This window comes from Lonchura striata, chromosome 10 (assembly GCF_046129695.1).
Source record: "Lonchura striata isolate bLonStr1 chromosome 10, bLonStr1.mat, whole genome shotgun sequence".
NCBI lineage: Eukaryota > Metazoa > Chordata > Aves > Passeriformes > Estrildidae > Lonchura > Lonchura striata.
The window spans coordinates 12,491,116-12,515,357 of NC_134612.1; the positions used below are offsets into that span (position 1 = coordinate 12,491,116).

The 24,242-nt window shown below is 39.5% G+C and overlaps 2 long non-coding RNA genes across 2 annotated transcripts; one reads left to right on the forward strand and one right to left on the reverse strand.

Moving 5' to 3' along the window:
* Positions 1 to 2,359: 2,359 nt before the first annotated feature.
* On the reverse strand, positions 2,360 to 16,289 carry LOC110473891 (uncharacterized). Its single transcript, XR_002465986.1, has 2 exons — positions 16,185 to 16,289; positions 2,360 to 2,683 (listed from the first exon to the last, which is right to left on the reverse strand). It is a non-coding gene; the product is annotated as an uncharacterized LOC110473891 (long non-coding RNA).
* Positions 3,487 to 13,884, forward strand: LOC110473890 (uncharacterized). Its single transcript, XR_002465985.3, has 4 exons — positions 3,487 to 3,597; positions 6,676 to 6,857; positions 7,700 to 7,758; positions 13,185 to 13,884. It is a non-coding gene; the product is annotated as an uncharacterized LOC110473890 (long non-coding RNA).
* Positions 16,290 to 24,242: the final 7,953 nt, after the last annotated feature.

Below are 24,242 nucleotides of genomic sequence, written 5' to 3' on the forward strand. Positions count from 1 at the left end.
TTTAGGTACTGTGCATCCTGTGCCCACTGTCCAAATGACCTTACAAATGCATCAGAAACTTGGTCCTGCTCAGTACTCTGAGCTAAACCAAGTGTCTCGTGTTTCTGTGGGCTGGGGCAGGTCCCACCCGTTCTGTGACACAGACAGCAGCTCTTGTTTTCTTACCCTACCTCAGACTGCAAACCAGCAGGGCAACAAGTCCAGAGGACTGAAAGTGACGGACACTTGTGTGGATATCATGGACTGGATCATCAGGTTATTTAGGTGAAATGGAAACATCGGCAGTCTGAAAAGTTGCTGTCAAATTGTCTCTGGGGAGGTGAGACTTCTCTGAGCTTCTGAGATAGAGGGTGACCTCTTGGGTGGAAGAAATCATGCTTTGATTTCTAAGGAAGAAGTGAAAACGATGCACTACCTGCAGGAATGTTCCTTATCCAATACGGAATGGAAAATACAATATAGGTAATTTTGTTTTGATATCAAATTAGTAACTATTATAATTTCTGTTACTTTTGCTATTTATTTCAGATGTTTTAATAAATATGTTAACATAGATGTCTAAAGAAATAAAGTTGGTGTAGTATTGATTCCAGAAAGTAACCTAGCAGCAAGGAAATTTTAGATTTCATGTCTTCAGTATTTTAGGAGTTACTTTGTATTTGATAATATAATGAACTAAATTGCTCGGGTTTTTTCCCCCCAAAACTTGACATCATTGCTTTAAATGGTGCAGAATGAAAGTGTTTGCAGAATCTGCCCAGCAACAAGAGCTGCTCTCTCTCCCTCTAGTGGAGGATAATAAAATAATTTTCTTTCCGTTTTTCCATATGTAAGCCATCAAATAATGCTGACAGAACTTGAAAGCTTTTCTGAACAAAAATATACGGTAATTTGTATTTAATGTATAACATAAATATTATATGACTAGCATTTTAATATATGTTTTCATGCTAATATTTTTCTGCAAGTGCACTGTTTTTAAAATTATTATATGGATTGTAAAATATTTATGTGTGTGAATATTTACATATATCTACACACTATTTAAAACAACAATAAAGCAGTAAAGATTATAAATAGCTCGATCTCAGAAGTACAATACAACATGCTGAACAGGACCAGCTTGCTTATTGGTATTTGCTAGAAGGATCCTCAGTGTAAAAAACATGCACTTAAATTATAAACTTTTTATTTTAATCCAAATGTTTTCAGCATTTGTGGTGTTCACCTTAAAAGAAGGAGAGTGCCACATTACTTGGATGTGATGTGTATCCTCTTTTTCGTAATGAGATGCTACAATCTACTTCTTTGTTTCAGTCTCCTAATAAACAAATTTTTAAAGCATGGCATAAACATCTTCCAAGTATTTAGTACTCATTGCATGTACAAACTTCTTACGCAAGTAAAGATTTATAGGACTAAATCCATAGTTAGGACGCTAGAAAATATTCCTTATGTATTACTGATTAAATAAGATATGCTTCCAATTATTCTACTTCTAGTTTCCAAAGTATACCAAGACCATTGCTTCTTGGCTAGATTCCTGTTGCTGTTTTCAGGGAAAGTTTTATTTCTAATTCTGCTGCTGAGCTTCTTTTTAGTGTATTTTTCTATGTTATGCTTTTGTTATCTCACTTTCTCTATTAGTACTTTTCTTTCCCTTCATTGTTGCCATATAAAACTTCCTACAGGTAGGTGGGGGAGCTGTCAGCTCAAGGGAATCTGAAAGACGATGCACATGTAGGTAACTTCAGAGTCTTCATCTTCCAGGGAGAGGCGCTTTCCCACCTGCAAGTCACTGTCTGCCACTGTGTCACTGGGAGCATTCCAGTTCCATTTCATTTGAGTTTGTGTATTTGTTGTTCCTACCAAGTCACAAAGGGGTAAAAAGCTACTTGAGAAGAAGTGTTGGATGACAGTTCTGTCTGGGTTGGCACCATCTCACTCAAATATCAGCAGAAAGTTGATCTCGTAGAAAAGAGGGAGAGCTTTTATTTTCTTGTATGGGGGAGTGACTCCAAGATTGTGGTGTATTGAGTCACTCGAGTTGTAATTGCTTTAAGTAGCACAGAGAGAGGGGGACGGAACGGTGTGCAGGGAGATGACACGGGAGAGATGGCAGAGATGTCAGTATGGACTCCTATCCGTAGCCATAATTCTCCCAGCGTGAGAGGAGCCACAGGGATGTATGGGACCTCTCGTGCTTTTGTGGCTGCTGCAGCAGCTCTGCGCTTCCGTTCAGATAGAAATGGGCTGATGAAAATGCATTCCAGAGTCTGGAATCTGACAAACTATTACCGGCTCAGTTTGTGTTGTTTTAGGGAGGGTGACGGAGAACAAAAAGCAGAGGAGCAAAGTGTGAAAGGGACATTTGTTCAACCATTGTTTTTATTATCAAATGTAGAGAGAGAAGTAAGAGATTGCTGCACAGGATAACATCGTAATGTCCTCCCACACACCAGCCTGTAGATGTGGTTTTCCCAAATGCTTATTGCTTTCCTTTCAGTGTAATAAGAATGCAACAAACATTGTTATTTGAGGAACAGAGAGGGTGTGGGCTCCCAGGCGTTCATTCGAGCCAGCTGTTCACTGCGCCCTGGTTCCAAAATGGTCTCGAGCTCCAGTGGCTGGTGCTGCCAGTGGCCAGGCAGATTTTGGAGTGCTGGTCCTGCTGTTCCGGCGGCTGCAACACAAAAAACAAACTAGTAAATGTTCTTTAGTCCAAATCAGCTGGTCGTCTGCAGAGTTGCTTTAATAAAAAAATCAAATATTATTTTACTACGACTTTATTATCTGTTAAAGATGGAAATTATTGTTAACCTCTACAATAATTTTAGAAGCAGTTCTTGTTTGTAGTCTGAAATGTTAATATGCTCCTGACACTGGGATGATGATGATTTCTGTCAACCAGGTGCACTACCTTTTAGGTTAAATATTGCAGACCCTCTTCTGAAGGTTTTATTCACAAATGGAAAGTTTATTCAGCTTATATTCTTAATGGCCGGACTTTTCTGCCACTTTTTATCTTTTCATGTATTTCTTAACAGAACTGTAATGCGGCTCTAATGAGGACCAATAATTAGTTTTTAATAAGGCTTCCTGCAAGGGGCAGTGACCACAACGTTTTAGTGTCCCTAAAAATAACAATGTTCCGCCGCCCTTTCCCGGCCACGCGGGTGTGAGGCGGTGCTCTGCGGGGCCGCGCTCGCCCCATCCCGCGCTGGGCCCGCCGCTCCCTCAGGGCGCGGGCCCGGGGGCGCCGCGGCGGGCCCGCCACGCCAGGGGGCGCCGTGCGGCGGCGGCCGGGCCGCCTGAGGCGGGGCTGCCGCCGGGGCGCCGCGGCACGGGCGGCTCCGGCCGCGCCGCGCGGAGCTGCGCCGGGAGCCGGCCGCGCCCGGGCCGGCAGCAGCCGCGGCTCCGCAGGGTTCCGCAGGTGCTGATGGGACACCTGTGGAACCCTGCGGACACCGGGATGGGACACCCCGGGCAGGCGCTCCCGGCGGTGCCGGCCGGGAATGACGCCGGTAGCGCCAGCACAGTGGCAGCGGGTCACGCTGGGGTCAGACCCCTTGTGGGTTCTGAAAGTTTAATTATTTGGCAAGTATACATTGAGGTTTTTTAATATTTATTTTATGTACTTTAACTAAGATCCATCTGAAAATACTGCTCCGTCAGATGTAGCAAATTAGATTAAAAATATTTTTGAATCCTGTATTAATTTCACTCACGCTATTGCCAATTTATTGAAGTCTTGATGGGCTATTTAATTAGGCCCGCTATAATGGGGGCGTATTGTTCAACACATAACTAGTCTATATCCTTGAAATTCTATAAAACTTTGCTGCACTAAATAACAGCTGTTAATGCTTTCTGAGTATCTTTAATATGCACGATTCATAGTACTTTGCAAATCATTAAAACATGACATTGTTTCACAAACAATGCCACGTTCGTCACAGAGGAGCCAAGAAGCATTGGGAGCAGACTGCCGAGAAGAGAGGAAATAATGAGCTCGTCCTCTGACCCCATTTTGATGCCTCTTTGACCCAAAAAGCGAGTAGCGCTTGATAGGCAGGCAAGGCTGATCATCTGGGCCTCTAAGGAGGTTATAAATCGCATACAGGAAATCTTAGAATCTCTGTTTTCACATCAGGCTCAGAAAGCTATCCATGGTTTCGATATTTACTGAAATACACCTGACATCTGTTAGAAAGGAGGGATCCTAGCTGTCAGCTGCACTATTCTGAGACTAGAGAATACTGTACAGCAAGTACATAGAAAGTCTGACCTCTGTGTCAAATTACCCTGGTGTCTCTTCGTGCAGTTCCTCTGGAGAGGTGGAGAAGCTGGGTCTCACCACTGACCTTATCCTCACCTTTTAAGAAAAAAATGTTGTGGGCTAACTACGAACACTACTAAATGGTGATGTCTTCATTTTCTGGAGTTACAACAGCCTTACAGAACCAAATCTAATCTTACTTTGCCAATAGCCAACTGCAAACCCCAATTACTTTTTGCAGGGTTAGCATCAAGGCCCTTGGCCTGATTCTGCCAGAGCTCCAGGCAGTTTTAGATAACTGCTCTCACAATATACTTTGTCAGACTAAGGTTTTGGCTTGCACAAGATCAAAAGGAAAAACAGTTATCAAATGCATTGCCAAGTCATGGTTCCAATGGGAGAATGCAGGGAAATAAAACTTGTTACTAAATCTTTCCAATTTTACATTATTTTAAGTCATTTCACCCTCTGTGTTCGTCACAAATTACTAAAGTTAATTTATAAACAGAAGGAAAAAACATTGTACCCATTAGTAAGAAATGGTTTTTGAAATACTTTAATTATAGTAAGTAATTAAATAAATTGGAAAGAAGCCTGTATTCTGTAAATGTGTGCACTGACCATGAAAAGTGCCAGTGTGTATATATAAAGTCTTGTGAAAGAGAGAGGTTTCAGTATTGCCCAGGACCAAGGTCATACCAAGTTAACACAGGACACTGATCCTGCAGTGTTAGACAAGTATGTGCTGAGGCAGTGGGCAGGACTTTTCACAGCATAGTGCATTTGGGACGTGCAGTAATTTGGGACATCTGGGGCCAAAACCATACAGGGCATTTTTCTAGGCCTTTTTTTCATATGTTTAGAGAGCTAGATTTGCATTTAAAGTTGCTGCCTATTTTAAGTTTCTTGGCTTTTAATATGTTAGAGGTCTTATGTCCATCTGCTTTGTTCTTTCTGAACCTCTGGCCTCTTTCAGGTGTTTCAAATTTGACACCTAAGCATTGAGATGCTAATGACTTCTGATGCGGTGTGTTGTGCTGTTAAATGTATCTTATTTGTGTGTTTCTCATGTAGTTAATAATTTTGCTTACAGGTACCTGGAGTGGCCTGCAGCTGCTCCCCTGAAATCTGTGGGAGTCTTTTAGCTTTGACGCCAGCATGAGCTGACTCTAACCTAGAGGCCATGCAGCTGACTTTTACCATACTTAGCTGGGTATAAAATCACTGTATTAGTCAGAACAATGAGAAGGCAGCAGCAAAGCTGAAATTGAAGCTTCAAGGATCTGACTCATTCTGTTTCTGGCGCAAAGAGGTGCAAATTGCACTTCCTGAATTTGCCGCACACCTACCGAACCCCAATTACAGCACACCCCAAATGGGCTGTGCTGTGAAAAGCCCTGCTCACTGCCTCAGCACAGAGCCATCAACTAATTTGCTGTTGGCAGCTGCTGTTTGTAGGATGTTAGTTGAAAGATAACTGTGTGTTGCTGCAGCTCTCCTTACCAGATCGGCAGTCTTAGCTCACTGTCACCCAGAGAGCTTGGCCTGTTGTAATGGTACCCTGAGAAGCTTCAGTTGGACAATAACATGACAGAGCAGGGCCCCCATCCTCTCTGCTGGCCATAAGCAGCATATTGTCTACTTGGTTTTTTCCCTCAGAACTAGCAATAATACAGCTTCTAAGATGTGTTCTATCCATCTCTATGCGTTCTATAGAATCAGAATAATTTTATTACCTCTAGTTCATGAAGTTATATATATTAAAAAAAAGGCCCAAAGCCTGCAAGCCCACTGTGGTCTTGCTGAAAGCATGTTGCAGCCTCTTCTAAGTCACAAGCCCTGTCTGAGAAGTATCAACAAAATGCAGTGGGTTGTAGCTATGTCAGTCTGATTCAGTAGATACTTGTGCATGGAGACAGCCACAAGGTACACTCAATATGAAGAACCAGCCAAAGGAAATTCTGCCTGCTAATTTCTGGTGGTTGGAGGAAAGGAGGAGCTTTCACGGACAAGTCAGAGAAGATGGGAGACATGTTTTTCCCAGTGCCATTACACAAAATGTACTGGTGCAGATATCCCTGGTTGCTACTGTTTTCTACCTAGGATACCTATTTAGGAATTATTGACAGCTAGTTTAGGGGAAAGGCGGTTGTCATTCTAAGGCTTGGGACCAAAATTTGCATGAAAAACATGAAGGGTTTTTGATTGGTTAACCCATTTTTCCAGGCCACTTATGTTTTGTTTCCACAGTTAAAATTCACTATATAAGTGAATTAGTTAATTAATATACATTAGAGATACTCAAAAGTGAAGAAGAGAGTCCCAGGAATGATTTTTCATTAAAGGTGAGTTCATTTTTCAGTTACATAATTATTTATATGTATTTATTTCTACAGCACATTGAAGATGCTCTCTTGACCCTCCCTGGTCTGGAAGACTATAGGACTCCATAAAAACAGCAGTGATTCAATCTGAGATGCAGAATTGAGTAATAAGCAGTGAGAATGGGTAGTGCTGATGCAGAAGGAGGGATGTTCTCTCAATCACACCCTTCATCTTGCTCGTCTATACTTACCAGGTATTGTTTTCATAAGAATCAATCTATTTCCTGTGGGCTATTATAGTCCCTATTTCTCATATTGCTTCTAATATTCCATTATTAAAGCATTTTAAAATATTTTATTTCTGAAATATTTTTAGGCATTTCTTTAAAAAATTTGAAACAATTTTGAAGTCTTGCCTTTGAGCTGTTTAAGTTGGCTGAAGTGACCTACATGCAATTAAATAGTTTGTACAGTTCATGCCTCAAGAAAAACATCAAAAGATCTTAACTTTTCTTCCTATTTTACCTGAGTGGAAGAAGGATTTTTGTAATGCTTTCAGAGAGGAATGCTAGAAAACATGTTGAGAACCCAAAGAATAAAATATCAGTGATCATAAATAACAGTGATGATAAATATCAGTGATAATAAAATAACAGTGATAAAATATCATTCCAAATAACAACAACAAAAAGACAATGACGATATATGTTCCTTTTTCTGTGAATCAGAGCAGCTAAATTGTGCACCATATGTCTTAGGCTATTAACAGGTATTCTCTTTACCACAGCTAATTAATTAGGAGAATTACATTCTAAGTAAGGGGAGCTGAGATTTGCTACTTTTTATGTTTCTGTAAAATTTTAGGCCACATTAAATCTATGGTTGCTGTGAGTTTATTGTATTTATTACAATATTTATATCTCTTGCTATTACTTTTTGAGTCTTTGATGGCGTAAAAAACTGTAAATGCCTCTAGAATGACTCACATTCTGAGTATATAATGACATTGTAGACATTTTGGTTTCCAAGTAACTTCTCTATTTTTGATTTTCTTTAATTTCTCTTGCTTCTTCTTTTACAATGTACAATGTTTTAGCAACACAGAGAAGGAAACATGCAAAAAGTATTCCAATTTGAACAAAGACAAAATACAAGGTAAGTTAACTTTCTTTGAAGACACAGTCAAGTTACATAATATTCCTTTAATTATCAGGGTTTGATAGGCATGAGTGTACTGCTGAAATGGATGTTTTATCTGTGTTTAAAATTTGTCTTTTCCAAATAAAAGTCTGGGTGTTCCTTACATGAAACTCTTATCAGTAAAGGGATGTATTTAAGACTACATGTTGTGTTACACTCAAAGAATAAAACTATACCCAGTAGTTAAACATCAAAAAAGTGGGGATACACCAGATTATTCTTCTCAGTAGTAAGAAAAAACTATTTCTAGAAAATACGCTTTCATATTTAAACTCTGCAAGACATATTTGAAAATCTTGATATTATTCAGTGAGGCTGTACACTAAGATTTGAGTCATATATGTCTCTAAATATTGCCTCAGTTCAAACTTATAAAATTTTCCTACTTCTGAATTCTTTTTAGTTCATCATTCTCATCCTTTAAGTTCCCCATGTTCCTATACTCTTTTTGTATTGCAAAATTTCTCCAAATGATATTTCTTAAATTTTGGAATAGATTATTGGTACAAAATCAAAATACATTTGAATATGTCCTATCTTCTTAACATTTCACCTATAGCTAACAACATTCTTTCTCATGAGTCTGAATAAAACTGCAACACACTAGAAAGCATTCAGCATCAGTTCCCACACTTCCACCTTAAACCAGTCCTGTCCAATCGAAACTAGCAGTACCCTTTGGCTTCAGTGGAAGAGAGCCCATTATTTTAGCTAGAATTGCACATAATTTTCTGTCATCATGTGGATATTTTTTTCAGAATAGATTCAGTCAGCTTTGTGGTGTTACAGACAGTTTAGAAATACCTTATCTGAACATCAGTCTGACCTGTTAGCAAGTGATGCCTTCCTAGCATCTCACACTGTAATCCACATTTTTCCTTGAAGTCTCTCTTATATCAGGATTACAGTTAGAAGCAGGCCAGAATCAGAGCAGCAGGCTGCTCATGCGGTGATATTTGAGGTGAAATTCAATTTCCTCAATGGAGGCTTCTAGTGCATTTTAAAACGCCCTGAGTTACCTAAGACTTCCATACGGGGCTATTGGATGGGATGGGGCTGTGAGAATAAGGAGACCCTCATTCTTCTGGAGTACAAAGGGGTTGAGGCATGTGACACCCTGGAGCTGCCATGTTTTAGGCACTGCCAGCAGACAGTGCAGAGTCAGTGCTGTCACAGCTACCACCTGCTGAATGCCACACAGCAGCAGCCCTGGCTGCAGGATGGGCCAGCCAGGCTCCTGAGACAGGGACACCAGGGCACAGCCTGAGCAGCTGGTGAACACGAGGTCCTGGATGCCAGATCCAACTGCCCCTCTTGATCAGGGGGAGTTTACTTCTGCTGGGTGTGTATTCTTTTTGATTTACATTACCAGACCACTTCAATCACTAAATATTTAAGTATTAAAAATCCTTTTGTTTTAGCAGTGACAAAATACTGCTTTCAGATTATTAAATATTTCTATAAATATTTAGTCAAAAATAGCTTGGAGTTTTGAAAGATAATGAATGTAGCAATGATAGAAGATAGTATAAGACATGTTAGAGTGGCAATCTGATTTTGATTTCCTTTAAATGTCTGCTAATTTATTTATCAATATATTATCATTGTAATGTCCATGGGCAGTGCCTGAAATAATACAACTGATATATTGTGGGTTTATTATTTTGTGTAAATGCTAAAATGAAAGAATTTTTCTTCCATGCAGTCTAAATAAAAACTCTAAGTCTGTGGTGCTTTTAAAATGAAACTTTAGCTCCATGTAGAAACATTGCTGATGTACAAACAATCTTCACTTCCTATCAAACATTCTTTAAGCTTTTGTAATATTGGAAAATCTGAAAGATGAAGACTTCAATGTGTTGTGAGTAAAGACTTAAGTGAACAGGCCCCATGACTCTGTTACAAGAACTGTAAAAATTCATAAATTGAAATTTTACCACATCTTGCACACTAACCTTAATCAGCATACAGATCTAAACTGCAGAGAAGACCCTTTAAGCACGTTATTTTTTGCCCATACATAGGAAACAACCACTGATAGGGGAATGACTAAGCAAAGCTGTCCTTGTTTATGCACATATAAAATTGACTTTCTAGAGCCCCTGACAACCACAGGACTCAGTGGTTTAATTCTACATTTAATTCTACAATGTCTATTCTGAGAATTCTAACAAAACCAATAACAGTTTTCTGCTTATTTAATGCATCCTTTCAATGAGTTCATCATTCTGCACAATAAATGGAAGACTGAGTGCCTACCATGCATATATATATATATATATAAAGTGGCTGAAGTAGCTAAATGCGCCATTTGCTAAACAGATTACAGTAGGAGACCAGAAGGCTGATTCATGATAATGCAGTGCACTTCAAAAATAGCTCCAGACACCATTATTGACACTGCTGAACTGCAGCTCAGTGACTGCACTGTACAAACAGAAGCTGGCCTGTGTGCAGCAGTTTAAAGCTTTGGAGCTGGAGCTCTGAAGTGATGTGTTAGTGCTAACAAGCTGACAGGAAGTGGTGATTCAGGCCCTTGGAGGGAAGCTGCAGTCACTGGCCCCTTTTGTTTAAACAAAAGAAAAATAATAGCATTTCTCTCTTTTATGTAAAGTTTGTACACATGCAATACCTGTGTCTGACACTTTCATAAAAATAAACTTCATATACTCTGTATTTTTCCACAGACTTTTTGCAGCCCATGTAATAATTTTAAATGCTTATTTCTTCTCCATGTGCTCAAAGGCTACACATGTCCATGGAGACTCTGTCACCTTTTTGAACCGTGCAGAGTCAGTAAGATACTGACTCTCCCCCATCCATATGTTGTTTGTATTCAGAAGTATTCTGGAAGAAGATGACTGTAGGTGAACTATGGAAAATCTGCTCTAGGGTTTTGCTAAGACAAATTAAGAAATGATATGTAGTACCTTCATTGTGGCTTGCTGTTACCCAACAGCCCAGCACAGGCTGGTTTTTGGTGTAATAAAAATGAGGTCACCAGGCTCTCCAAAGCAGCCTGGACACTTTGTCAGGAGGAATCCTATGGCTAACAGCTGAGTGACAGCTGGCCATGAGCAAAGTGAAAGCTTCCACCAAGGCTGTTATATGACTTTTGAAAAAAGGACTTATGCTCTGAAATTACCCAACTGCTTTGGAAGTGCTTAAACTGCAGTATTTGTGTACATAAGTACTTTCTTAATTGATGGTCACACAGACAAACCTGAGACTCTATAGATTATTTACAGCACCCTCCTTGCCTCTGAAATATCTTCTTTCGTTTTGGGGTTTTTTTGGGTGCTTGTCTCTGTTCTCAAGTATTACATTTCGTCTTTGAAGTAATGTGTACTTTAGTTAAATGCAGGGAGCATCTAAAGATGTCTGAAAATCACATAAAAATAAATTAAAAGTTACCTCAAGTAAACTCAGCATTTAAGACCACATTTAAAAGATTCTGCATTTATATAAAAATATGAAAATATTAGATGTTGGGGAGACATTGAAATATCAGAAATACAAGTTCCTGAGACAGCTAAACTTTAATGGAGAACTGATACAATAGAATAGTTCCAGAGATTTTGCGTACATAATATTTATACTTAAATTTTTTTTATATGTGAGTTTTTTAATTTGCTAGTGACAACTGGCAAATTCAATTTGTCTTTAAATAAAAAATCATATCCTGCTGACTAAAATTTTACTTCAAATACTGTTCAGAACTGACATCTGTTTGGATAGTTGAAAGCAAACATTCAGCACAGATTATGTCATACTAAGTGGAGATAGATACAATCAGGAATATACCTTGTTTTTCTACTAAATGTAATTCTACTTGTGAAAGATTCTGGAGTACTTTTGTAGGCTGATATATTTTAGACATTAGAGTTATTGTGTTGCAAGTTATTTCTCTGCACTACCCGTCTTGCCAGTTGAGAGACCATCAGGAGGGCTTGGTGAGCAGCTTAATCTCTTCATTTGTTCTTGCTTTGCCCCATGAAATAGCATGAAATGAATTGAGAACTGGTTAAATAGCAGATGTCAGACAGCCGTAATCAGTGGCACAGGGTCTAGTTGGAGGCCTGGCACTAGTGGTGTCCCCCAAGGTTCGATGCAGGACCCAGTATTGTTTAACTTATTGACAGTATTGTTTAGTTATTCATCAATGACTTGGATAGATGCCTCCTCAGCATGTTCACTGATGACACAAAGCTGGGAGGAATGGCCAGAGTCTTGTGCAGCCATTCAGAAGAACCTTGACAGGTTGGAGATGAAGAGGTAGGCAGAGGACCATCTGGTGTTCAACAAGGGCAAATGCAGGATCCTACACCTGGAGAAGAATAACCCCTGGCACTGAGCAAGGTGGGAGCCAGCCTGCTGGAAAGTGGCTCTGTATAGAAGGACTTGGGGTCCTGGAAGACAACAAACTGTCCATGAGCCAGAAGTGAGCCCTTGTGGCCAAGATGGCAATGAGATTCTAGGGTGCACTAGGAAGAGCATTTCTAGCAACTCAAGGGAAGTGATCCTGCCCCTTGACTCAGCCCTGGTGAGGCACATCTGGAGTGCTGTGTCCAGTTCTGGGCTCCTCAGCACAAGAGAGACATGGAGCTCCTGGAGCAGGTCCAGCAGAGGCTGCAAAGATGATGAAGGGGCTGGAGCATCTCTCTTCTGAGCAAGGCTGAGGGAGCTGGGCCTGCTCAGCCTCAGGAAGAGATGACTCAGAGGGGACCTCACCCGTGTACACAAGTCTGCAGGGAGGGCTCAGAGGAAGGACCAGGCTCTGCTCAGGGGAAGGACCAGAGGTGCTGAGCAATAGCACAAGATGCAACGGGCAGAAACTGATACCCAGGAAGTTCCATGTGAACATGAGGAAGAACTTTACTGTGCAGGAGACCATGCACTGGAATAGAATGCCCAGAGAGGGTGTGGAGTCTCCCTCACTGGAGATATTCCACAACCATCGAGATGTAATTCTGTGCCATGTGCTCTGGGATGAACCAGCTAGAGCAGGGAGGTGGGACCAGATGGCCTGCTGAGGTGCCTTCCAACTGTATCCATTCCAAGACTCTGTGAATCAATTTACCTATCAAAATGCTTTGCAAACAATCCTTATTATAAGGACACTTTTCATTTTCGTACTTTCTCATTTAATGGCCATCAAAAGGAGAAAGTTAAAGACATGCTTTAGAGGTTCTAGTATGATACTCTTTCAGCCATGAAAACCAATATATTACATGTTGCAGCAAAATCAGCTACTTGTGTGCAGGAAAGCTTGTCTTATTGTAAATAGCTGCTAAGCATGCTTAATACTTGGTTGTGGTAAAAAATAGCATCAAGCTACATGTACAAATTATGATACCTTTGGGTTTTTCTTTTTTTTACAGGACCTGGGAGCTCCCTTTAAACATCATGAACATGTTTAGTAATTCATCTGAGGGAAAATGCTCAGTATCAGTGCATATAGAAAATGTACTAAACCATTCCTTTAAACAGATGATTACATTGTTATTATTTCATTTAGGTTGCTAATACCAGAGATAGTTTGAGAATGCTTTCAAATGAAGAAATAAGTGCAGTATTTTCTCCTGTGCCATCACCTGTTCTGTTGTTCCCTCCTCTGTGACCATGGTGCAATCTGTTAAACAGTACAAGTACTTAATGTAATACCTCCAGAAGTTGTAACATGGACAATGTTTGGAGTACAAGGATCAAGTGGCAGAAGGCCTCTTGTTTTGATGGCACTTCACCAGTATCTTGCTGCATATACTGATCTCTGCAGTATTTACCACAGTGCACTCAGTGAATCATCATTTGTGCTTGGATTATAACAAAGCTTAAAGCTATTTGCCTATTACTTCCAGAAGGCAGAAAAGAAACACCTCAAGGTATACTCAAAACAGAACCTCATGCCCAACTCTGCCTGAAGCTACTTTTGTCAGAGCAGCTAGAATTGTTTTAATTGTAGTTTATATAATCATCATTGTAATTGACTACTGCCTCTTCTGCAGAGAAGAAAAACATGATGGCTATTCAAATATATAAAATAAAAAGCCCAGAAAAACTATCATTATGCATGGACTGCAACTGTATTTGCACCTTCTACTACTTCTTATGACACCTATTGGAAGACACCATAAAAGCACTGTTTTACAACCTTTCTTACTTTGTTATTTGCACTATGTTTTAACCCTGTGGTTTATGGTCAGTGAAACAAAGAGCTGCAAACCAAGCTATTCAAGAGGCAAAGACTTGGTGCAATTACTCACCACATGGCAAACATTATTGACACAGCAGCTATTTAGTTTGCTGAGGTAGGTCTTACATGTAAAATTTTAACTTTCCATGTTCTAAGAAATTAAGATCATCAGGACTGTAAAAAGAAGAAAATCTTGGATACTCCTGCACAAAGTGTTTTTACAACACTGACTGGAACTTAAGGGAAGTCGACCTGCTTAAATTCTTTAACAATTTTCATATTCTTGTTATTATGACCTTACTACTATGAAGCTGGCTATGAAACAAGATCAAGCAGAAGACAGTACAATTTGGAATGTGAGAATACTGCAGGTTTGCCAAATTAAATCTAAACCAGGATTTATTTTAAAATAAATGAAAACCTACTTTCACTGGCAGAGAAAAATTATGATTACAAAGAGTACAATGGATCTATCTGAAGGTAACTATTATTAGATAGGCAAGTAACAGCAGTAAAGTAAGTTCCACTTAACAGTCTTTCCAAATGGCAAATCAACTTGCAGAATCAAGTTTCAGAATAGGTTTTAATATCTGAAAAGATGTACACTATTTTTTCTTTACTCATTACATTTAGACCAATGAAGTTTTATTACAATTTTAGTGAACTACCTTTTTTTGGTGAATTTGTCCCTTTTACTGTTGAATTCTGAAATATATCAAAAAATAGGAACACAAATTCTTTTTGTTTATGTATTTAAAGCAATGAGTTCTTGATCTAACAATGCTGATACATTGTTCTTGTAGGACCACTAAAATTGCTATACATGAGGAAAGGACATGTGTATTTTCTCACTTCTTGCTTCCTTACGTTCACTGTATGCTCTGGAAAGTCTAGAGGTTGCCTTTTGAAGTAAGGTAAAGCTAATTAAATCCTTGGGGATTTATTTTGACAGAGGTTACCTAGACATAGAAATCCGAAAAACTAGAATAATTTTTAATTGAAAGTTTTTCCAGCATTGTCAACTCCAAGAGATCATGAATGCACACATAAGTACGAAATGCACACCAGAAAATTAATTGTCAGCTTTTAAATGATTATAAAACTGAAGGAAAGCAAACCTGGTGTTCACTTGCCTTTTAATGTTTAACTTTACAGGGTATGTTTGCTTTTAGCTTTGATATAGATCTGTGAAGCTAGAAGTTATTTTAAAATAAATGCTAATACACTTCCTACTAATTGAATCCCCAAATCCTATCCCATAATGCTGCAATGAGGAAAAAAATTACATTGTACTTCAGGGTAAATTTCAGTAGCTGCTGCATTACTGTGCCATTCACTACAAATTGACATTCACAACTTGTGACATTTAAATTTGAAAGCAGTGGCCTTATGTACATGGTCTTACTTTTGCAGGTGTGACAAGCAGATAAAAAAGGAGTAAAAACTTGCTTATTTAGCAGTGAGTTCAGATGAGCCAATGAGATCCCTCTTTGTAACCTGAAGAAAAAAAAAAAAAAAAGAAAGAAAGAAAAAAAAAAGAGGAAGTATGAGCCCAACCACTTGCCAATTTCTTCTGTGGTCAGGCAGCAGATAAGCTGTTTTCAGCTTAGTCTTTATTTTAGCTTATTACCATTGTCATACGTACAGCAGAGTTTGCACAGATACTAAAGCCGATCGTGAGTTCCACTTTGGAATGAGCCCTGAATTTTAGGCACGATGGGGGTGAAGGTTTCCTGCGTCGCAGTGTAGCAGAGAGAAGGTAACGATTTGGGAAGCAGAAGCAGCCCGAGCTCTGTGTGCGAGCCGAGCCCCGCCGCTGCCGGAGCCGCCGCCGCGGGCTGGGGCTGGGCCCGCCCGGGCCCGCCGCCCCTCCGGGGCCGCCTCGCCCGAGCGCTTCTTTAAGCCAAGAGCTCCGTGAAGAAAACGTCACAGGATGTCAAAAACAACACAGGATGTCTGATCTGTACAGTCACAACTCCTGAACGGGTCTTTTAGAAATGCACGCATTTCAACATCACTGACTTGCTATGTAAAAATAAGGAAACAAACTATATAATACCATAGCTGCATATTAGCAATGGAATCTAAAAATTACTCCAGACAAATACTGGAAAATAAAACAACTTGGAATTATTAATAGTTTTTTCACCATAAGTAATTTGAAATCTTGCTGCTTCTCGTATTTTACCTTGTTATTCCCAGGTTTGAATCAGAGCAGGAGAGATTGGAAGAGTCCTGCTACAGGGAGGTGGGGGAAAGTCCAAGCTGACAGGTGGAAAAAAGTGCTGTCTGTGTGAAGACTGGAGTAACATGGCCTGTTCTGAGTATCACTTAACTGCATTGCAAGTACAGGACCAGATTTAGAATAACTGCAAACTGAAACCTGAATAGTGGTGGAAACAGTCATCTCTACAGAATTCTGGTAACACAACTTGAGTGATCAATGGGGTATCTCTTCTGAGTGTCTTGTTCACAAGCACTTGTCCTGGCAAAAAGCCCTAGGTCCTGGATATCAGGAAACTGTTTGTGGTTTTTCCTGTCTATGACTTCTTTGGGGTTATAGCCCCAGGAGCAGATGGTCTTAAGTTCAGTCACTAATGCAGATTGATGGTGGCTGTTTTAACAGTAGTAATTTCGATATCTTTTAATGGCAGAGTTTGCAGTGGAATTAAATTCCAATTGATAAACCTTTAGATAATACCATATTTTTTGCAGTTTAATCATTGTAAGATGATTGTAGACCACAAGCTAAGGCAGCCACAGACTTTCTCAAACAAGTATGCTCAGCATGTTATATTTAACAAGACACTAAACATCCCAGAATCATCAAATTCTTTTCTCCAATACAGCTCTTTCTTACAAAAGTAAGAGAAAAGGCCAGTAGAATCTTTGTCAGGTAGGCATAAGCTAATGAGGGATGTAGCTAATTTCTGACTTTCTCCTTATCCCTTATGACAGCTCTAAAATGCTCTCTTAAGCTACTTTTGCTTTGTTATGTTTTTATGTTTTAAATGCATAGCATAAGATACACTATTTTGTCCCTGCTTTTCCTCTGCATTTGTAAAATTACATTGGTCCATTTTATAGTGGCACAGAACCTCAAAAAGCAGCAGCAGCCAACCTGCTCATCCACAATGAGTAACCACAGGCTGAAAATGGCTGAGAACTGCGTGCTGTGTAGAAAAGACACACAGAAACCAATTGTCCTTGTGGTGATCCTTCTCCCTTCAGTGGATTATGACTGGTATTGCTTGCTAATTTGAATATTCACCACTGTTAATGGAGAGGATATCTTCTGATGATTTATACAGAGGATTTCAGAGTGGTGACAGCTGTTGGTGGTTATCATTTCAGAGAATGTAGACAGAAACACCTTTGGAGTTTATCTTCAAGGTTGCCTTCTGTGGTGGTACATCCTCCCCCACTCCTTGGGCTGCACTGTCATCTCAAAAACACCCATTAAGCCTCGGCCTTGATGAACAGCACCTGACTAAGCTCTTGCACTTATCAGAAACTCTGTCAGCTCCTGTTTTTCAAAGAATAGCCTTGGAAAATTAGTTTTCAAGACTGAATAACAACTTGAGTGGAACAACATTTTATTATCAGACTTTCAAAGAAAGTTACTGACTCTCATTGTGGCCAGGGTGGAAAATTACTATGACTAAAGCCAACTCGTCTGCAGCCCTATAAACAGTTGTCCTAAGTGAGACCCTTTGAGCTGTCCTGGACCACAGCAGGCTGTGCCCAGCCTCTCCCCTGGAGTGGGATATGCTTGGAGCAGGTGAACTCTCAAGTTGCTATACTTGGAGTACCTCTGCCAAACGCTGCATGTGTACCAGTCATTTGTGACATCTTCATGACAGATGTTCTACAGTCCTGCAAAGCTTTTCAACACCTTCCAGGAAGGCCTCTCAAGCCATGTGTTTCTGCCCGCATGTAAAGATAGGTTGGGATATTTTATGTGGGTTGAAAGCAGTAATTGGGCCTAAATAGAGATTACACAGAAATTTAATAGGGCAGCAGATAAATTCTTTTCTACAGGAGCTGACATCTGCCAGCAGTAACTGCAGTCGTGTGATTAGTTTTCCAAATTTTAAATTTTTTCAGGAGAAAGCATGCTTTTACATGTATTTTTACCTTTTAGTGTTCCTACTCAGAAGTAAAGCTGGCATCAAGTATCATGAATATTCTCTCTCAGTGTCTTCAACTCAAAAGGTGATAGGTTTAGGTGATACATTCCATTTTCTGTATTTGCAAGCACAGTGAGTGGTCAGGTCTCTGTAAAGCACTGTGCTTATCAGTGCATTTTTCATTGATAACAAAAATTCTGGAAATTAAGTTATGCCATTGCTTATATCTGCTCAGCCTGGCTGCCTAGACCTAGAGCCTAGGATCATACTGACTTCATGGAATTTGCAGTGATGTAACAGTTTGAAATTCAGCTTGAGAAAAAAATGAAATATATTCTCCACTGAGTAAAGAGAAGTTGGACTTCCAACTTCTCTTTCTTATTACTTTCCAAAATAGATTCCCTCACAGTTAGATGTTTCTAACAAAACTGTTTTGCACATTGCTGGAAAATGATTCTGTGATCGTGTTCTTTTAGTATTGTTCTGTTTCGTCAGTGTGGTTCAGAACACAAAGGCTATTGTTTAAAAAAACCATGAATGTTAATTTGCATTCCATTGCTGGGTTATTACACAGAGTATGGTAAGAAAAAACAAGCTCTGATTTAAAAAAAAAAAAAAAAAAAGGATATTGTTTCCTTTTCCCTTTCTTCTTCCTTGTGACTGGTTCTCCTTTATTTTAATGTTTCTAGCCCATACTATGCTCTTAGAGACACTGACTCTCTTCTAATACTTTTAGGCAAATATAAGTTTATCCACAACTGTGTCTATAGAATACAATATTTCAGCTGGGAAGGACCCACAACAGCCATCTAGTCCAGTTGCATATAGATCATCAAGTAGAGCTATATAAATTTAAAAATTAATTCTATAATAATGTTTTTGAGCAGTGACACTTGCAATACACAATTCTTACATTAGAAGGTAATTGTAATCTGAAAATTCATATCTGTACTATTCCAGAAGATTCTGAGTGTAGTTTCGCAAGTGGCAGTGACCCCACTTAGACCACTGCCACATCTACCACTGTCTGTTGATTCTCAGCCCTGAGCACATGTTCCAGCCAACGCCACAGCACCAGTTCTGCTGTTCACACAGCAGTGTGGGGAAATAACCTCACCAAGAGGATTGGTTTCCTCCTGAGCTGCTCTGACTCCACATGCAGCCTCACAAGCGCTAAGCTAGAATGAGGAGGGTGGGAGGAACATGACACAAGAAGAGGAATGAGTAGAACTGTCTGGACCCTGATGACACTAATAAGCCTTTATTGGCCTGCCTCACAGCCCTACCCATGGGCCCAGAGGCTCTGTTTACATTCAATACCTATTTCTACCCTGTACAGCCATACCTGTGCCTGTATCTGTGCCTGTTGATCTGGGCATTGTGGATTGTTCTGGCCTCAGACCTATGACTGACTTCCCAGCCTGACCTTGGCTCTCTCCTCTCTCTTGTCCTGACTGGGGATCACAAGGCTGGACCACTCCTGGCTTGACCTCAGCTCTGCTCTGGCATCACAGACCTGCCTGTCAGTCACAGGGCTGTATCTGACCCAGACTGACTTCTCAGCCTGACTTGGACCTGCCTCATTGTCATGAACTTGCTTGATGACCTCTTTTGACCATGGCTACCACCCCTAGCTTGCCCTGTCCTTACTTCAGGACAGGTGGAGGGTGTCTGGTGAGCCACCTGCTCTGCTTGCTGCCATCTATTTCCCTGTCCCTAGGGAGCAGCCAGCCTTCATAAGGACCAGGCACTGGGAGCAGTGGGATCTCTGCCTGGCTCCTACCAGTTTAAACAAATTACAAGGCTGTGTTAAGAGGTGGCAGGCACAGAAGGTGGTTCCAGTTCTTCCAGGAGCTGCTTTCGAAAAGGGGCAGTCACACCACTTCCCCAGGCACAGGTATTTGTTCCTACCCCTTTCCCCTGGGCCAGCACAAGTGTTTGCACAGCAAGGCAGTGAAACAGAGCAAACAAAAGTGACGCAGTTGGTTCTTGGAAGAATGAATTTAACCCTTTACCTGGAATAAGAACAAACACCTCATGTTGAGAAGAGTGACACAGATTCAGCCTCAAGTGTTTGTGGAAACTTGGAAGATCAACAAAATTAGGGATTTTACTGATTCCACTAGGTCTGGGATCCCAGGAATTTGTGTGATTGGCCTAGGCTGAAGTGAGAAATTGTGTATCTTCCTTTCTGTCACTACTCAAATTAGCTCAGGTATTAGGGTGCTGCTGCAATTACATTCTGCAACTGACAATGTAGATGAATCTGTGGTTGTTTAGACCTTTCTTATATAAGTAAACAAAGCAACAAAATTATTCATCTCAACCCAAAGATCCTGGGCTCAGGGTTTACTTTCAGTCCATATTGAACACGGAGGGGGTCAAAACAGAAGTGTTCTTTGTCTGACCCTGCTTGTTCAGTTGTGTGAGGTTGAGCCACTTTAGTCCTGATTGCCTGGTTTGGGCTCTTCACTGCCCATCATTTTGACTGTTCTTTCCAAATGTCAACTTCTGTCAGAATCAGCATGGAAGTAATGTCATGACTGGTGTCATGACTGTCATATCTGCAGTGTTCAGAAGATGTTAATTTATGGAATCCTTAAGCACTAAGTGAAATCTCCTGGATAAAGCTCCCACCATTGACCATTTTGCTGGCAGGGAAGCTTGGGGTTAGATGGAAATGGAGACTAAGCTGGTGCTGCAGTTGATTTGCTTATGTCTGTACTGTTCAGCTTCCATGTTACAGTAATTTAATTTTTATGAAATGGGGAAGAAGGGAAATCTTTCATATAAAGTGATAGAGCCAGAACTGCTCAGCAAATAAAAGGCATATTCAGCATAAGCAGGTAAGAAACCTAATGAAAAGAGAAAATGGTAATCACCAATAATTTCTTCACTATGTTGTAGAGGAAAATACCTTTCATGAATTACTAGTTACTCCCTGTTGGATATTCATAAGAGAGCATTTCCTTTCTTCTGCTATTAACAATGGCAAGTATGTTAAGGACTTAATTAAAATGATTTTTCGGGGACTAAGAAGACACATTTGCATAAATATTCTAGAAACTGATAGTGTTTCAAAATGTATCAAATATAATGGAAATTAGGAATCATTTAAAAGGCAGTCTAAAACTAGAAAACCAAGCAGGCACATGAAACAAACTACCAGTGTTAAATAAGTAGAAAATTATGAATGGTACAAAGGGTGGAAGAAAGGCAAAGGATTATTTTTGTCTGAAATAAAGTCTCTGATGCTTGGCAAAGATGCAGCTTTGTCGTAGCTCTTATTGTGAGATACATTAAATCAGACTAAGATTAATGAGTGACAGACTAAGTGTTTTCCAGGACATTCAATAAGAAGAGGATGCCAAAACAGCTTTTAAATGTTTGGTTGTTGTTGTTTGTTTTTTTTTTTCCCAAGAGCTAAAAATATTGGAGGATACTGGAATGGAACTTGGAGAGATTTTTTATTATTTTAACTGTTTTGTCCTGATGACTGCTTCAGGCCTCATGACCATTATTCAAAATATTCTCCTACTTTTAGATATGTATCAGACTAAACAGTAAGAAATTCTTGGTGCTTATGAATGATCTTGCAAAGATCCAGTGAGAGTTTCACAGTAAATGAACAAGCCAAAGAAATTTACCTGCTGTACATCCACAGCAACACTTTGCCCTTGCTGGTGATCACTTCCTCAGAGCAATTGCATCATGATTTTGGGAGTGCTTTATAATGTTTGTATCTGACATTCCACTTGGATTAGTCTGTCAACAATTCTTGGTTGGGATAACCCCCTTGTGCACGTGGTGCTGGGTTCTATTCCTGAGTAAATCACTTAACCTCTCTGTCTTTTTCTCTTTCCATCCATAAAATTAGCATAATAATGCTAATTCATCACAGGCTATAGTTAGGCTCAATTAATGTTTGTAATGATCTCTGAGATTGTTGGATAAAGCATGCTGTAAAAGTGTATTATTATTGTTAATAGAGCCTTTTGTACTTCAGCACTCCAACAAAGCATTACCATTGCTCACCAGCTCCTAAAATTTCATTGAAACTCTGAAGGACTTAATGGGATACAGCTTTCTGTTAGTGTGTCCATTTATCTTCCTGGCTTATTCAAACCATCACAACAGTTTCAGTTCTGCAAATGGAAGAGCTGTGGAATTTGTGCAGAGAGAAATTATGTAATTTATTTTGTAAGTGATCTAGGACTGAAAGCTCTTTAAACAGGCCCTCATTTACACTGACCTCAGTTCTGGCTGAACTAGTTCAGACTGTAGAGAGCTGTGATTTGTAGAACAACTTTTTTTAAAATGAGGTACCTGTCTGATCAGGACAATAAATAGTCATAGCTGTGGAAATTATGGCAGTAGAAGAGAGTGGGAGTAGACAAATCTCACTCTGCTGTTGGAGGAAATTATCTGGGGTTCATTGTTAATGCTCTTGGGTGTTGGTTAAATATACCAGTTTAAAAGTTGGAAGATAAATGCTATGTCAGGAGCAGAGGAAGAAATGAAGGAACAAGCTTCACAACTTAACTAATTAGGAGAAATGGTTTGAGATCTACTGGCCTCAAAGAGCAGCCCACATTTAGCAGCATTTTGGACAGCTAAGCATGAGCATGTGAGCCTGAAATGGATTTCTTGATTGCATTGGTTCTACATTTGTAAGATTATTTGGAGCTGTGAGGCAGTAATCTCTACACATGGGTTTTAGGCAGTGAGATTACTCTGTCCTGTTATGTGGCATTTTATTTTATCAAATGCTAAACAGCTTTTGTGGGACTTCAATTATTTTCTCTCCTGCTGCCATATATCAGCTTCCTACCCCTACTTGTTTCAGTACTTGCATTATTCACAAGTGACTTCTTACTATTTTTAATAATGAGAAATGTGTGTTATTCTCATCTTGTTTGTTCTTTAAAATAGGTAGACAGTCCCTACTAAAGCTTTATGGAAAAAGAAAACCAACAATAATATTCACAGACTGGTTCTTCTGAAAGTCTTACATTCCAGAAGTATCTTTAATCATGTGTTATGTAAAATAGCTGAATGGATTTTATGTTGGCTTCTTTGAGCAACTTCCTTTTTTTCCAACCTATTTTTTCCAACCTAATTTTTATTGCCCTTCTTGTCTCTACTGTCTAGTATTACCAAGGATGATTCAGATAAAATTACTGTAATCTCTCTGCAGGATTTTATGTGACTCAGTGAAGACTCTTTCCATATCAAATCTTTAAGTCTTACTCTCTAAAAGAAAGGTTTGCTCCTTGAAACTGGAAGAAATAGGTGATGTGAACATGGTTGAGCTGATCAACACAAGCAAGTTGTGCTGATTTCTACACAGAAAAAAAAGTGGCAAGGACATAGTAAATTTGATAAAAATACAATACCTGCATTCACTAATCATGTGAATTAGCCAGGAGTGAGAAGAGACAGAAATTTGAGACCTTTGTCATAGTGTCTGGCATCAGTTTCGAAAGCAAGTAGTGCCTTAGGAGATAGAATTAGATGGAGAGACCATGCTCATCAGTACTTAAAGGACTATTCAGAGAAAAATCAAAACAAAGCCACTTGTTATTGCTAATTACTGTGAGTGTCATATTATATAGAAATATAACTTATAAAGGTGAGTGCAAATATATGTAAAGGTATCATTTTCTTGAGATTCCATGGATGATTCTACAGTGGTTTAAAACCTTCTCTTTGCCATTTGTTTACAGTGAATCTCAGGTGTTCTATCCTTAAAAAACTTATGGATTGTAGAGTACTAGACTGTAAGTAGCTCTTAGAAGCATTTAATGAAAAACCATCCAGCATCTCAGTGTATCTTAATACATGACTTGTCTGGGATCCTTCAGTGTAGGAAAGCCTATGCTTTTTCCTAATGCATATTCATAACACATTAATACAAGGGAATATCTGAATACATTTCATAATATTCAGGTACTTGCTATTTTTCTAGATTGTCAGTACTTGCCTTTTATAAAAGGAATTGCCTTTAATTCTCTCTTTAATTTCTCTCTTTTAAAACTGCTCTTTTAATTCAGCTAGAAAAGTTCTATCTGACAGGAACTGAAAAAGTCTAAAATTGCATCTTAGAGCACTTAGAT